The following is a 15,193-nucleotide window of genomic DNA, read 5'->3' as shown; positions in this document are numbered from 1 at the left end:
ACAATGTTTTGGAGTTGAAGCTCCTGGTCTCTCTACCTTGTTATCCTGAGTGCCTCCCTTGTCACCTTGGGAACTTTAGAGAGGAAGGTGCCTCTGCTCTGACCTGGGACTCTACGAGGCTAGAAAGTCAGAACAGCAGTTACTTGACTAGTATCAGATGGACTTTGCCACCAGTCTGGGTTCCTAGAGCTCCCAGGCCATCCAACGTGGGAATGATTCTCTTATCCATTTCCTTCCAGCCCGGGAAGATTCGAGCGTGGAATGTGTTACTTTAGCAGCCCCCCAGGGCGGAAAGGAGTAGGCTGAGGCTTGGCTCTGGGAGAACTCTTGGTCTTAGCCCAAAGGTTTTCCTAATTTACAGGAGCAGAGGCAAATTTGACGAGCCCTTAGCCCTTGGAGGGTCTTTGCTGGACTCTCGGAGAACATGTGGAGAAAAGGTGCGAAGAGAGCATTTTATCCAGTAGTGGGATGGTAGTGGGATGGGAGGTGCGTCCGGGTAACTAATGGTAACCGGGCACGGCAAACCCGCACCGCAGGACCTCCGCGATGGCGAAAAACTACGATTCCCATGATACTCCAGGGCTGAGTCCCGCTTTCCCGTCCGCCCACTGGCTGCCGTTCCCGCGAGCTGTGAAGCCGATTGGCCCCGGCAGAGCGGGGGGCTACCCCGCTAGCAAGGTTAGTGGGCGCCACCGGCTGCAGACGTTGACCTGGCGCGCGATTGGGGCCCGGGGAGGACTAGGGCCCGCGTTCAGTATTCTGGAAACTGCCGGGCGCCATCGCCGTAGCGTAGCCGCGGGCCGTGTGGCACGGGGCGGGCGCGGAGACTGCGTGGCGCAGGCGCAGTGCGGGGTTTCTTCTGGGTCCCCAGACAGCTGGAGGAGATAAACAGTGGAGGAGGGAGGGGAGTGCGTGTGTGAGAGCGCGCGAGGGAGTGTGAGTGTGTGTGAGCGCGGGTGTGAGGCGGTGCGCAGGGGCGGGCGGAGGCGCTGTCCGGCCCCGGCCAGGCGCCGGGCGGGGAGCATGGGAAGAGGCTAGAGCCGCCCGGGTCCCCAGCCCCCTTCCCGGGATCCGCGCCCCTGCTCCCGGGAGAGGGGCCGCCCCCCGCCCCCGACCGACATGGGCTCCTGAAGTTGCACCGCCGCTGGTCCCGGGAAGAGACCTGACAGGTACGGGGCGCCGCCGCGCCATCCCCGCCGCAGACGCCAGGTCGGGGACAAGCTCCGGCACCCAGGCCGCCCGCTCTGGGCCGGCTCCGGGGCTGGGCCCCTGAGCCCGGCCGCCGCGGGACTCCGGGGTTTCCCGAGAAGTGGGCAGGCCTCGGCGGCGAGGAAGGGCAGGGTGGGCCGGGGGCGGGGGGCTAACAGACGGCGGGCTAGGGAGGTGGTGGGAAGGCTGTGGGAGTCCCGGAGGCTCCACCGGGGCCGAGGTGGAAGCCGTCCTATCACGAGACTTTTATTTATTTATTTATTATTTATTTATTTATTTATTATTTTTTGCGGAGTTTTGGACATCTGATCTGGCGCTGATCGCACTCGGGAAGAAAGGGGCAGGTGGAAGTGTAAAGAGGTCAATGACCCGACCTCCTCTTTCCGTGTCTCTGTCTCTGACTCCCCCCTTTCTTGCCCCTTTCCTTTCACCCTCCTCCCTCTCCCTCGAGTGTGTGTGTGTGTGTGTGTGTGTGTTCTTTCGTTCGTGTTCAGGCTTCTGGCAGCCGCAGATGCCTTCAGTGGCTCATCCTGGCACCAAACTGAACTTTGCCAAGGTGTTTGCATCATCGTCTGTAGCGCCAAGTACAAAGGGTCTCTGTTTGGGAGTGGGCTACTATCGGCCCGGTGGTTGGAGTTTCTTGGTGGATTTGCCCTCCACCGCAGCGGCTGCATTGCCACGACTAATAGAAAACAGGTATGAGGGCTTACGTACGACTTGTCTCAGCGGCCGAATGTGACTGATTTCTCCTGAAGGCCTCTAATTTTCTTAAATCTCTTGAGGTAACGTACTGGTGTAGCAACTTGAAAGTTTTGTTCTCATCTTTTGAGTTTAGAAAGCCGAGTACAGTGGCTGCAGCTTTTCTTCTATTCCTTCCAAGAATGGGAGCGGATGATCAGGACAGTGTTATGCGAGCTTTAAACTCTTTATCTTCCTGCCCCGGCGTCCCAAGTACTGGGATCGTAGTGATAAGGCGTCGCTACACTCGCCCCAGGCACGCTGTCCTGAACTCATTTCTGTAGACCAAGCTGGTCTCAAACTCAAGAGATCCACCTGCCTCCACTTCCCGGGCGCTGGGATTAAAGGCGTGCGCCCGTCCGCCACAACCAGCTGCACGTGTTCCACACAAAGCCTGCCAGATCTCTGTGAGCGTGAGGCCAGACCCGTCTACAGAATTTCAGGATAGCCCGAGATACATCCTAGTGATACCCAGTCTCAAAATAAATCCCGAGTATAAATAAATAAGTAAAGCCTGAAACAGTTTTGAGAAGAACGTTATTCTGGGCTGTCTTCTGAAGCAACAACGTTAAAGTATCTACCCAGGGCACAGGTGTGCCCACTGCCCTCCAGTTAGGTTGTGAGTGGTCAGGCTCTGCTCATACGGAGAATGAACCCCTTTGGACTATTTCTGGTTTGAATTCCGGATTTTTTTTCTTTTTTTAATTTTTTTTTTTTCTAGACAGGGTTTTTCTGTGTTGTTGTTGGCTGTTCTAGACTCAGTTTGTAGACCAGGATGGCCTCGAACTCACAGAGGTTACAGGCCTGTGTCACCACTTTTTCTCCGAGTAAGTCTGGTATCTTTAAGAATTGAATTTCTGCTGTTGGGTGCAATACCCAAGTATATTTTTAAAGATTTCTTTTTATTTTACACGTATGAGTCTTTTGCCTGCCTGCATGTATGTATGTGTGTGGACCACATGTGTGTAGTGCCCACAGAGCCAGAGATGTTGGATTTCCTGGAACTGGAGTTACAGACAGCTGTGAGCTGCCATGTACGTGCCGGGAATTGAACCCCAGTCCTCTGCAAGAACATCCAGTGCTTTTAATCATTTTTCTCTTTTCTTTTGAGACAGGGTTTTGCTATTTACCTGAGGCTAGCCTAGAACTCAAGGCAGATCCTCCTGCCTCAGTCTCCTGAGTGCTAGGTTTACAAGTGTGAGTCATCATGTTTGGCATAAATAGTTGAGGTTTCTTTTCTGTTAGTCTATTAAAGAAATTTTGTATTTATTATTTTTATGTGTGTTGGTGTTTTGCCTGAATGTATGTTGATATGAGGTGTTGGGATCCTGGAGTTACAGACAGTTGTAAGCTGCCATGTGGGTGCTAGGAATTGAACCCAGGTCCTCTGGAAGAGCAGCTAGTGCTCTTAACTGCTGAGCCACCTCTCTATCCCCCTGAAGAATGTTCTTGATATAGATTTTAAGCATGAACCTTAAAGAGGAGGAAAGAGGTGCTTGGGAAAGACACGCCTCGGCATGGGTATAGACTTCTCAGAAAAACTGGCTTCTCTTCTATTTGTTTGTTTTCGTTTGGCTTTTGCAGCACCGGGAATTAAACCCAGGGCTGGCAGCATGCTGGGTGAGCCCTCTGTACCACGGAGCTACATCACCAGTCCTTTCTTTTTTACTTCGGCTTTTTTAAAATTAAAAACATCATATTACTCTAGTGTGTGCATGCGCACATATATGCGGGCACACAGACCACTGCTTGCACTTCCTTGCACGTGTGAAGTCAATTATCTCCTTCACTGTGGGTTCCAGGGCTTGACCTTGGCTTGTCAGGCTTGGACAGCAAGCGCCTCTCTCACTGAGCCTCCTTGCTGCTCCTTTATAAATTGAGACTGTCAGTAAGTTGTCCATGATGGACTTAATAGTCCACGAAGGCCTTGAACTGTGCTCTTCCAGCCTCAGTTTCCTGGGAACACTGACGTTACAGGCCTCAGTTTCCTAGGCCACTGACCTCGGCCCAGCAAGTTGCTGCATTTCAGTGGTACACGGGAGACAACCCTTTCCGTTGTAGTTTGGATTAAACTGACAGTAAATCTGAATCCTGTTCATCTCTTTGGGAGCCCTTACTTTCAAGGCACATTTTATAGAGGGAATACTACTTCTGGGTTAATTTGGCAGAATCATTGGACAACAGCCTTTGTTCCTGCTTGGGTTTCCTTCCCTGATAGTCGCTGAAGGACAGAGAGAATGATGTGATGACCACAATGACGTTGTTAACAACAGCCGAACAATCTTTGGAGTTGTTACAAGTGCTGCTTTTTGTTTTTGTTTTCCTTTTCTTTTAAATAGGCAAACTTTATTTTGGCTATCAGTTTCAGGGTGTCAGTCCATGGCTGCTTGGCTCCATGGTGGCAAGAGTAAGTGGTGGAGAGGTTTCCTCATGGCAAACAGGAAACTGAGAAAAAGGAGGGTACTGGGACATGCATGCCTCTTTCCTTCAGTTATGCCCCACCTACTAAACTTGCTTCAACCTCCAGAATAGTGCCAGCAGCCAGGGAGGACCCATTTGACACATGAGCCTGTGCGAACTGTTTCTTTTCTGCTTTTCTTTTTGGTCTTTTGAGACGGGGCTTTTCTGTGTAGCCCTGGCTGTCCTGTGGGAACTCACTTTGTAGACCAGGCTGAATTCACAGAGATTCTCCTGCCTCTGCCTTCCAAGTCCTGGAAGTAAAGGCATGTGCCACCTTTTTTTTTTTTTTTTTTTTTTAAAGGCAGGATTTCTCCGTGTAACAGCCCTGGTTGTCCTGTCCTGGATATCACTTTGTAGATCAGGCTGACCTCAAATTCATAGCCACTTGCCTTCCTCTTGCTCCTGAGTGCTAGGGTTGGAAGGCTTGTGCCACCAGTGCCCAACAAGGGGCTATTTCTTATTCATAATATTCTACCCCTGAACCCCCACACAAGCTTATGGCCGTTTTGCGATGCAAAGTACATTTAGTCCAAATTCTCAACATGGATCAGAAGTCCAAATTTGGACCAATGAAATGGCTTAGCTGTTAAAGGTGCTTTGCTTCCCTTGCCAGCCTGACAACCTGAGCTCCGATCTTGCAGTGGAAGGAGCAGTTCCAGAAGTTGCCCTCTGACTGCTGTGTGATGTTCTCTCTCTCTCTCTCTCTCTCTCTCACACACACACACACACACACACACACACACACACACACACACATTAACAAAAATAGACCTTAAAAACTTAAGCAGACTGTTTAGGTCTGAGCCGTAAGGATGGGAAGAAACAAAGAAACTGATTGTTTAGTTGGCAAGGATTCCGCATCAACACTGTGTGGTGTTTTCATACCCTTGGGCTTCTGGACATAGAAGGGCACAACTAAGGAGACATTTCTTAAAGACAGTGCTGCACTGGAGCCCGTGCTGTGCTGGGACTCACTGTGTCCTAGAACTCATGGCTAAATAGACACAGCTAGCTAAGAGGGGAGACTGGAATGCTTTCTTGTGCCCTGTGATACTGTGCTTCCTCCGAAACTGCAGTACACGAGGACGAGCTGGACAGGGTATGGTTGAGAGTATGAGGAACTTGGCACTTGTCCTCACACCTAGACCAGCGGGACTGTTATAGGAAGAGGTAACTGGACTTTCTCAGGATTCTAGAAGATAGCATGAGGACTAAAGGACAGAAATCTCTGTGAATTGGCTTTAAAATTACCTTTTTTTTTTCCCTTGGAGGCAGCAGAGTTTCATGTAACTCTGGCCGGCGGCCATGATCCTCCTCTTTAACCTCCAAGTACTCAGAGACTTGCCTGCCTCTGCTTCCCCAGTGCTGGATTAAAGGCAGGAGCCATGCCGGCAGCTTGACACTCAGGCGTGTGATCGAGGGTTCAGACTTGAGTAATTGAACTAAGCAGTCTTGGTGCTTTAAACTGTTATCCTGTGAGAATGTCCAGCTGCTCTCTCTGATCTGTAAGAAGCCGACATGTATTGACTGTCTGCTTTACACTGTTATCCTGTGAGAATGTCCAGCTGCTCTCTCTGATCTGTAAGAAGCTGACATATATTAACTCTCTGCTTTATACTGGACACGCGACAGTTTTTTTTTTTTTTTTTTTTTTTTTAATACCTCACTTAATCCTATCAGAACCTGTTCCTGGCAAGGTAGAATGATCATTATTTGCACCTGAAGAAACAGGCTCCACAAAGTTAAGTCTGCTAGAGGTTATACAGCCAGGAGTGGTGGGGCTGTTATTTGTACCGAGTCACAGGTCCTCTCTGAGGTACAGGCGCATTGCCTTTCCCGCAGAAGGAACTTATGAGGGTACCTGCCATGTGAATGCACTGATGAGGGCGAAGACAGTGTGTGCTTTTCGCTGGAGCTCCTTGGTCTCCTTGGAGGCAGGCTTGGGTTAAAGGAGCACTGCAGGCTTCCTCAGGGTGAGGTCAGGTCTGAACAGGGGAATCCTGAAAGCCCTGGGCTCATTCTTTGTGCCATTAGTAACAGCTTCAGGCTCAGAGAGCTGCGTGACATCAGTGAGCAAAACCTAGAACCTTGAAACCTGAGCAAGGGGAGGAGGCAGCCAGCAGGTCAGAGTGTAAGAGGGCCTGTTCTCAAGGAAAGTCTTCAAAGCTAAGCAGGCAGGGTTGAACAGGCCTCTTGTCCCAGGTGCTTGGGAGACTGATCTGGGAGGGTTGAATATTTAAGGCCAGTTTAGGCTCCAGTGGGAGTTCAAAGCCAGCCTGGGCAACCTGGTGTTTTCAAAATAAAACATTGAAAAAGGTCTGGGGATGTAGGTCAGTGGTGGAGCATCTGAAATAGGTCTTGGCCAGGCCCTGAAGGAAGGAGGGGAAGAATAGAAACTTTGCAGACATTCCTAAGAGTGAGGGTCAAGAGTCACTGTTTACATTTTTATATTAAATACCTCCTTTTAGGACAAACAAGCTCAACTGCTAGAGCTGTGCCAGAGCTGGATGCCAAGAATAATGACCCTTAATCCGGCCTAGAGCCACCAAGGGAGGGATTAACCCCATTTTCTTGGAGTGGGGGTGGGGCATAGACTAGGACCTTGCCCAGGGAGTTACCCAGTGACTGTCAGGCAGTGTTAGGACCAGAACCTGGTAAACTTTTACTTTTATTTACAATCCCAGATTCTGTTTTCAAGCAGAATAAAACTGCTTATTCTTGAGCCTTAGGGGGATCTTTTTCAGGATGGGAGCAGACTGCCTAACTACAAAAAGCAAAGTTCTGAAAACTCAGGGAAAATATTCACACTGCTCCAATGGCATCTTAGTGTCCATTGGGGCAGAGGAGATGTCAAGGTGAGATTTTGCTAAATGCTTCCCCAAAAGTGAAGCATTTCTTTGGATGGACTTCACAGAAAAAGTTTGTGTCAGTCTCCCATGGGCTCCTGTGAGCCAGGAGACTCACCTGTCCAGGGATGCTCTGCTGACAGGACTGGTCCACAAGCCCCATTTCTACAAACTGTCCTTATATTAAGTTGGTCCGTGACCCTGAAGTGGTGTGCATTCTGACCTTCACCTTCTTTTATTTGAGACAGGGTCTTTCTGAATAATGTAATGTGCCCTCAAAACCACAGTCTTTCTGCCTCCATGTCCTAAATGTTGGGTCAATGGGCCTGCACCACTGTGCCAGCCTTTTTTTGGAGGGATGGGCAGCATTTCACTGGGTACCCTAGACTAGCCTCAAACTCATGATCCTTGTGCCTCAGTTCTTCTGAGTGCTAGGAGAACAAGATAGCTGATATTTTAGGCTGAAGTAATACTCTTTCAATTTATTATTTATTTTTGGTTTTTTGAGACGGGCTTTCTCTATGCTCGCTCTGTAGACCAGGCTGGCCCCAAACTCAGATCCACCCTCCTCAGCCTTGAGTGCTGGGATTAAAGGCATGTACCACCACTGCCTGCCTTAGTTTATGTATAAGACTAGTAAAGCCATTTTTTTTTTCCTGTGAGTGTTGGTACTGGGCTTGAATCAGCCTGCCATGCATTGTTAGGAGATTTTTTATTGGTGAGCCTACACCCCCAGCCATCATAATTTTGCCTTGCTTAGCTCTAAAGAATAGTAAGAGATGAAATTTGTTTTAGGCAAGTGTTTGGACATGGTCTGATTAAAGAGCATAGAAATAGTTGTTCTGTGGCCAGTAGCCTGGGGTCTGGTGTGAGACTAGGTTGACTCCCCACTTAATAACTTCATGGCTGTGGTAAATTAGCTTTTCAGTGCCTCAGATCCTGCGTCTGGGATGAGAACAACGCCTCTCTTGAGGGGTTGCTCCAGGGTCTGCAGCAGTAGCACTTGTAAACTGTCTAGAATGCTGAGGAAATATCACTTAGCAGCTCAGTTTCAATCCTCTTACACATGTACTCTTCCGTCTCCGGCTACTCTGCAGAGGAACATAAGACCAGATTAGGAAACTGAGGCTTAGAAATGTCCAGGTAGCAAGTAGATGGTAGAGCTGAGATTTGGGTCTGTTGGATTTCATAGCGCAGCTTTCATGTTTTGCTACTTGTGCTGACCTTCCGTCTGGGCCCTTGCAATGTTACACTTTCCCTCTGTGGGATTGCTCCGAGTAGAGAAGCCACTACAGGCAGAAGAAGAGGAAACTTGCATACATCTTTTGCATAATTCCGAATGTTGAAAGGGATCAGTTGTCACTTGAGCTGGAGGTCCCTCTGTGTTGTGGGAGACAGCATGTCCAGACAACTGGGAATACATGTGACTAAGGTTCATCTTTCTTCTGCAGCTAAATAGCAGTGTCTCCTCAGAATCTGATTGGTGGAAGTGATTTTGTGGCTCGTCTCTGAGTCTGCCTTATTTATTTAATATGTGTGTGGTGCGTGTGTGTGTGTGCGCACGCGCATGCATGTGTGCATGTGTGGTTGGTAGTTCTGTCTTTTCATCTTGTGGGTACCAGGAATGGAACTCAGGTCATTGTACAAGGTAGCAAATGCCCTTAACCATTGACCCCTCTTGCCAACCTTTTGTGTGTGTGTGTGTGTGTGGCAGGGGACTGGTTTGAATGAGAACAGACCCCAGTCAGCTTATATATTTGAGTGCTTGGTCTCCAGTTGGTGGAACTGTTTGGGAAGGATAAGGAGGTGTGGGCTTATTGGAGGAGGCGTGTCACTGGGGTGGGCTTTGAGCTCGGTCTATTTCCAGGTAGCTCTCTTGGCCATGTGCTGTGGACCAAGATATAAACTCTGAGCTACTGCTCTGGCACCATGCCTGCCCACTGCATATGCTGATGGTCATGGACTCTGACCCTGTGCAAGCAGATTAAGTGCTTTCTTTTAGAAGTTGCCTTAGTCATGGTGTTCTGTCACAACAATAGAAAACTAAGCTAGGTCTAAACTAGGCCCAGCCTAGTTTCCAACTCACCCTGGTACGGGGATGGCCTGATCTCTGCCTTCCCCCCAAAGACTGGCATTACAGGTGTGCGCCAGCACCCCCAGTTGCTACTTCTCTTCTTACAAGACGGGAAGAGAGTCTGACAGAGTGCAGCGTGTCTTGGGTCATGTCAATTAAAGGCAAGGCAGGCCTGTAGCCTAGGCTCCCAGCCCAGTGGTCTTTCCTCAGCACTGTAGTGTGCTTCGGTCTTCCTTAGGTGGGGATGATAATATAAGCTTGTGGCTTCCCCATGGGATAGTTGTGAAGCTAATTGAAAGCATGAACAAAGGCCCTTTGATAGGCATGATGTGGTGTGCACAGGTGTAGCCACGACTGAGCAGAACTTACTGGCATCTGCTGACTTCCTAGTAAGACGAGGGGACCTTATGAGGTGAATCAGGCGAAGAGCTGACCTCGAAGGACCAGAAGCTGGAAAAGGTCAACATGGGAGACAGGAAAGGGTGAGGACCAGCTTTTCATTTGGAGGTGAGAATTTGAAGTAGAAAGGAAGAGAGTTTGAGAGCCTTTTTTTTTATAGTTGAGATATCCACAGCCCAGAAATGCACTACATAAAAGTTACAGTTCAGCAGTTTTTTTTATTTAAAGTTTTAATTATGTGTATGTGTCTGCAGGCATGTGAAGAGCCCGCAGGCATCTGATTCCCCTAAGACTAGAGTTAAAGGCAGCTGTGAGCCACCCAGCGTGGGTGCTGGGAGCTGAACTCAGGTCCTCTGAACCTGAGCTAGCTTCCCAGTCCCAGAATGGTGTTTCATGCTCCTAGGACTAGTATTGCCGAATATGTCTTAGAGCTGATTGTTTAACTGTGTAGAGACACCAGTTTTTCCTATTTTATTTATCAGTAATAGAAAATAAGCTAGGTCTCATGTAGCCCAGCCTAGCTTCCAACTCACTCTGGTACGGAGGCTGGCCTGATCTCTGCCTGCCTCCCAAAGACTGGAATTACAGGTGTGTGCCAGCACGGTGGCCTAAGAGTTTATATTTTTAATGTTATTTTTAAAAGGGGTGGGTGGGGGTCTCTACATAGCCCTGACTGTCCTGGAACTATGTAGATTACACTGGCCTATAGGTCTGCCTTGCAGGTGCTAGAATTAAAGCTGTGCCACCACATCCTGACACATCATTAAAACCTTTTTTTTTTTTTTTTTTTTTTTTTTTAATGGGGGATAAAACCCAGGGCTTCTGGGTGGTAGTGGTGTGCTCTGTCATAGAACTCCCTCATCACCTTAAAGTCTTGTTATTTATTCACTTTTGAGGCAAGGTTTCTTGTAGTCCCATTTACTCTTGAGTTTATTATGTACCCAAGGATGAAGGAGATTTGGTTTGGTTGATTTTTAGGCTTGAGACAGGGGCTGGTGGAACCTTGGTTTGTCTGGAAATTGCGGCATAGCCAAGTATGGCCCTAGTCCTCTGCCTGTGCTTGCAGAGTTTGACTTTAGGGATTACAAGTGTGCACCACACTCCTGCATAAGATTTTTAAAAAAAATATTTTTCATTCATCCCATCATTTGTTTATGTTTTTGCTTTTGTTTTTTGAAACAAGGTTTCTCTGTGTAGCTCTACCATCCTGGAACTTGTTCTGTGGACCAGACTGGCCTTGAATTCACAGAGATTCACCTGCCTCTGCCCGTGCTGGGATTAAAGGTGTGTGCCACCACACCTGGCCTTGGAAATATTTTATATGAAGAACCCCAGTCCTTGTGCATGCTAGCCAACTGTTCTAACCTGAGCTACATCCCCAGCCAGGGGCTTTTTCACAGATGTTCACCACACTGTTCACGCCAATCAGTGGATAAACACAATGTACCATATCAGTGTAGTGGGTACCATTTAGGCATAGAAAAGAAATAAGGAAGCAATAGTACAGAATGGAAGGATTCCAAATAAAATTATGGTAATTGAAAGAAGCCAGATACAGAGGGCCATGTAGATGTTAATGGAACCTCTGGAGTAAGTAGACCTATCGAGTCAGAAAGGAGAGTGGTTTTTACCAGGGGCTGGTAATAGAGGGGAAATGGGACCTGATTATTCGCTGGGAATGGGGTAATGGAAATGTTGTGCAACAAGCCAGGGATGGTGGTTGGTGGAGCATGCGTGCTCCAGAATGATTGATCTTCTGTTTTGTGAATCCCACTTCAACTTAGCTATCCTCTGTCCACCTAAGCACTATTAACCTGATTTCTGCGCACAAGTTCCAACCATTTTATAGCGATGGGATTGTGTCAAAGACCTCGTCTTTCACTTGGATGTTTTCCGAGTTTATTCTTTTGTTTGTGAGTTGGTGGGTGCACATATGTGTTGTGGGTATATGTGAATGTGTCTTTGAATTATTCATGGAGGCAAGAGGTCAGCCTCGGGTGTGGTCCACTGTTGAAAAGTTGGTGCATATATGTGATGTGTGAGAGCGTGGTCACAGTCATGGCACAATGTATGTGTGTGTCAGAGGACAACTTACCAGAGTTGACTCTCCTTCCACTGTGGGTTCCTGGGATAAACCCAGATTGCCAGGCTTGCACAACACATACTTTCAGTTGCTGAGTCATCTTGCCGCACGTGTCCCCACCCCCCACACCATCACTTTGAGACACAGTCTGGGCCAGCTGGCTAGCAAGCTCCGGGAATCCCCCTGCTTCCCATCTCCCAGCGTGAGAGTAGAAGAACACGCTGCCAGACCTCGCTTTGCACTTGCTAGCACTTGCTTTACTTACTTTATTAACTGAGTTATCACCCCAGTTTCCCTACCCCTCTTTATGAGACAGCGTCTTTGTAGTCCAGGTAGCCTTGAACTCATTATCCTCCTGCCTCAGCCCCTCAAGCTTACAGGTGTGTACCACCAAGCCTGACTTTTTCATTGCGTTTTCTGGTCAAATGACAATCTCTACATTTTATTTATCTGTTGAGGCATTGAATTATTATTATTATTATTATTATTATTATTATTATTATTATGTCCACTGCTTCTGTAAACATCTTTGTATAAGGTTTTCTGTGGAGTTTCCTTTTTAAAAATGAAGTTATTAGCCAGGTAAGATGGTTTCTCTGTGTAGCCTTGGCTGTCCTGGAGTCACTCTGTCGACCAGGCTGGCCTCAGATTCACAGAGACCCGCCTGTCTCTGCCTCCCTGAGTGCTGGGGTTACAGGTGTGCACCACCGCACCTGGCTCAGCTTCATTCTTGATAGAGAATAGGGGAGCCATGTAACCTGTGCTTCTGGACATGTGTAACGGGACTTACCAAGACTTGGAGTTCACATTAGCCAAGCATCCGCTGTGTTCCAGACACTGTTAGGTACATTCATATTTGTTTTATAATTTGATCCTCACAACTGCACCCTGAGGGGCATTTTATAGACATGCAAACTGAAGCTCATGTGAACTATTTTGTCTTGGCACTTTGAGGGGCTGGAATTCATGCCTTAGGTGTCACATTCATAAAGTCCATTTTGTATTGTTGTTGTTTTTTTTTTTTTTTCTGCTACATTATCCAGGCAGACAAAGGCCTACGATGAACATGACATGGGTTGTTACTCATGTTTGCATACTGACATTTAGCCCTTGGTCTCAGAAGGGAAACTTTTGGGCTTTACTTTATCCAACGCATTCCGGCCGCAGCCCCTGACACTGTTGGTACCATTTGCATGATGAGGAAATTTTTTTTTCTTCAAAGTCAGTTGTTAACTGAATGTTAATTTTCTTTCACTTAGTATACGTATGATTATAAACATGCCATGTACATGCCACAGTGTGTAGGAAGGTCAGAGGACAACTTCATGAAGCTGTTTTTCTCCTTCCATATTAAATCTGTGTTCTGGAATCAAGTTTAAGTTCTGGATTTGCTCAACAAGGAACTTTACCTGCTGAGCCGTCTTGCCAGCTCTGAGTATTAGTTTCTTATTAGGGTTATTCTTGTAGAAGAAAGTTTTCTAGTAGCCTAAGCTAAAAACTTGTGGGCAGGATGGGGTTAAAGATGCCATGCTAGTCATTTTAGGCCCAAGGGAGAATACCTTCAGAGAGGTGTGACACAGCACAGCAGCTCGGCTCATGTTTCTGTTAGAGCATTATGTCATGTTTTCCTCTGTGCCTGGTTTCTCCTCTTCTCTCCTCCTTTGACAGTTCCTGTAGGGCTGGCCTTGTGGTGGTCTCATCACAGTCCATACCTGCAAACCTTTGTCCTCCAGCGAGAGAGAGTCTTTTGAGCTTTCATTTTCTATAAACAGATTAGCTCCCAGAGTTCCTCCAGCTCTGAGTGGGAAAGTCGGGTGTGGCATTCACCACCCTGCCTCCATGTGCAGAGCACATGGCCTCCAGTTCTGGTGACTCCAAATTCTTCCCTGTGGTTAATGTCCTGCTGTCTTCTGTGCTTTCTTCTAAGATACCCGAATAAATTAGTATAAGATTCAATTAATCCTTCCAAATCCAGTTCATTAACATTTTTGTGATTAAATTCTTGAAATTATTAGTTTCAGCCATTATGTAATCTGTGTACCGCGTCCAAGATCGAATTCTTACTGGTATCTTCTCTAGTGTTTGATCATGTATGTTGCTGTAAGTATGCCGATTTAAGGTCTCATTCCTAAGCACCTGTATGGGATTTGTTGACTATTTCAAGAATGCTCATTGAAGTAACACTTTAAAAGTTGGCCATGACTTCATCTTCTCATTGTTTTGATTTAGTGATCTAATTCTTTGTGTTTGAGGGAATTTGGGGTGTGAGTATGAAACTAGTTGTGCCCCTTGGTACATTTAAAGGTATTTCTTCCTCTGTGAATCTTTTACTTAGTTAGATGTGTCCACAAAATTTTGTGGAAAGGCACTGAGTCTTTGTTTCCTTGAGAAAAGCCAGGCTGTGTTCCAGGATGGTTTTCCAGTGTGTTACCCATTTCTTCTCAGAGTAGAGCAGGAATAAATAAAGTATGAGCTAGGCATCGGTAGCGCATGCCTTTAATCCCAGTACTTGGGAGGCGGAGGCAGGCAGATTTCTGAGTTCTAGGCCAGAGCGAGTTCCAGGACAGTTAGGGTTACACTGAGAAACCCTGTCTCAAAATAAGACAAAAGCTAAGTATGCATCAGTTGTATCAAATAATAGTCCATATTAAATGTATTTTATTGTACCTCTTGATTGTCTAGTTTCCTGTGTGCCTGATTTCCCTTTTTGCTTCTTTCTGTTTTTCCAAGCCATGCATAAGTCTTAACTAAAACATCTTTAATTCTGAGCTCTATTGGGATAAGCATTGTGTCTTTTATCTCAGTATTCTCATTCTAGCACAGTGCTTCTTACGTGATAAACACCTGGCTAATGCTGTAAGAAAACTCATGCATAAGCAGTTAGGATTTGGTTGGCTCTTTGGATTCTCACTGTGACTATTACTCTGGGAAAGAACATACATAAGAATATGGGCTTTGGAGTCACTTTGGGTTGGGTCTGAATCCCTACACTGGCTCTGTTTTATTGGCCTTGTGACACTGTGCAACTGTTACATGTCTATGAATCTGTTTGCTTATGTTTAAAATGACTGCCAGCTTTTTTCCAGGACCTTGGGCATGTTCTTCCACCCATAATCCCAGCTGGGCATCCCCTCCCTCACCTGTCTGCCCCTTTTCTTTTGTAACAGCTTTACTAAGCTACTTAGACTGTTCTTGAGCTCTCTCTGTAACCTTGGGCAGGCATTGATCTCACAGTGGTTGGAATTACAGGCCTGCAGTGCCAGCTGGGCTCCTCACTAGCTGTTCGGACCTTTCTTGAAGCCTCTTCCTCCAGTTCTTTGGCTTTTGTGCCTGCCTGCCTTCCTTCCTTCCTTCCTTCCTTCCTTCCTTCCTTCCTTCCTTCCT

At 47.2% G+C, this 15,193-nt stretch overlaps 1 protein-coding gene across 2 annotated transcripts in view; it reads left to right on the top strand.

Moving 5' to 3' along the window:
- The first annotated feature begins 648 nt into the window (after positions 1 to 648).
- Positions 649 to 15,193, top strand: part of Wdtc1 (WD and tetratricopeptide repeats 1) — a 52,420-nt gene continuing 37,875 nt past the window's right edge. Inside the window, exon 1 of one of the 2 annotated variants that reach the window (XM_055610879.1) lies at positions 649 to 678. The gene's annotated coding sequence lies outside the window, so the exon portion shown is untranslated. Of the gene's footprint in view, positions 679 to 886; positions 1,170 to 15,193 lie in introns of those variants that run through there. The other variant, XM_055610878.1, reaches the window with a different exon arrangement.

The sequence above is a fragment of the Psammomys obesus genome, unplaced genomic scaffold (genome assembly GCF_907164565.1).
Source record: "Psammomys obesus unplaced genomic scaffold, mPsaObe1.curated_primary_1811, whole genome shotgun sequence".
NCBI lineage: Eukaryota > Metazoa > Chordata > Mammalia > Rodentia > Muridae > Psammomys > Psammomys obesus.
This window is presented reverse-complemented; position numbering and strand designations above follow the sequence as displayed.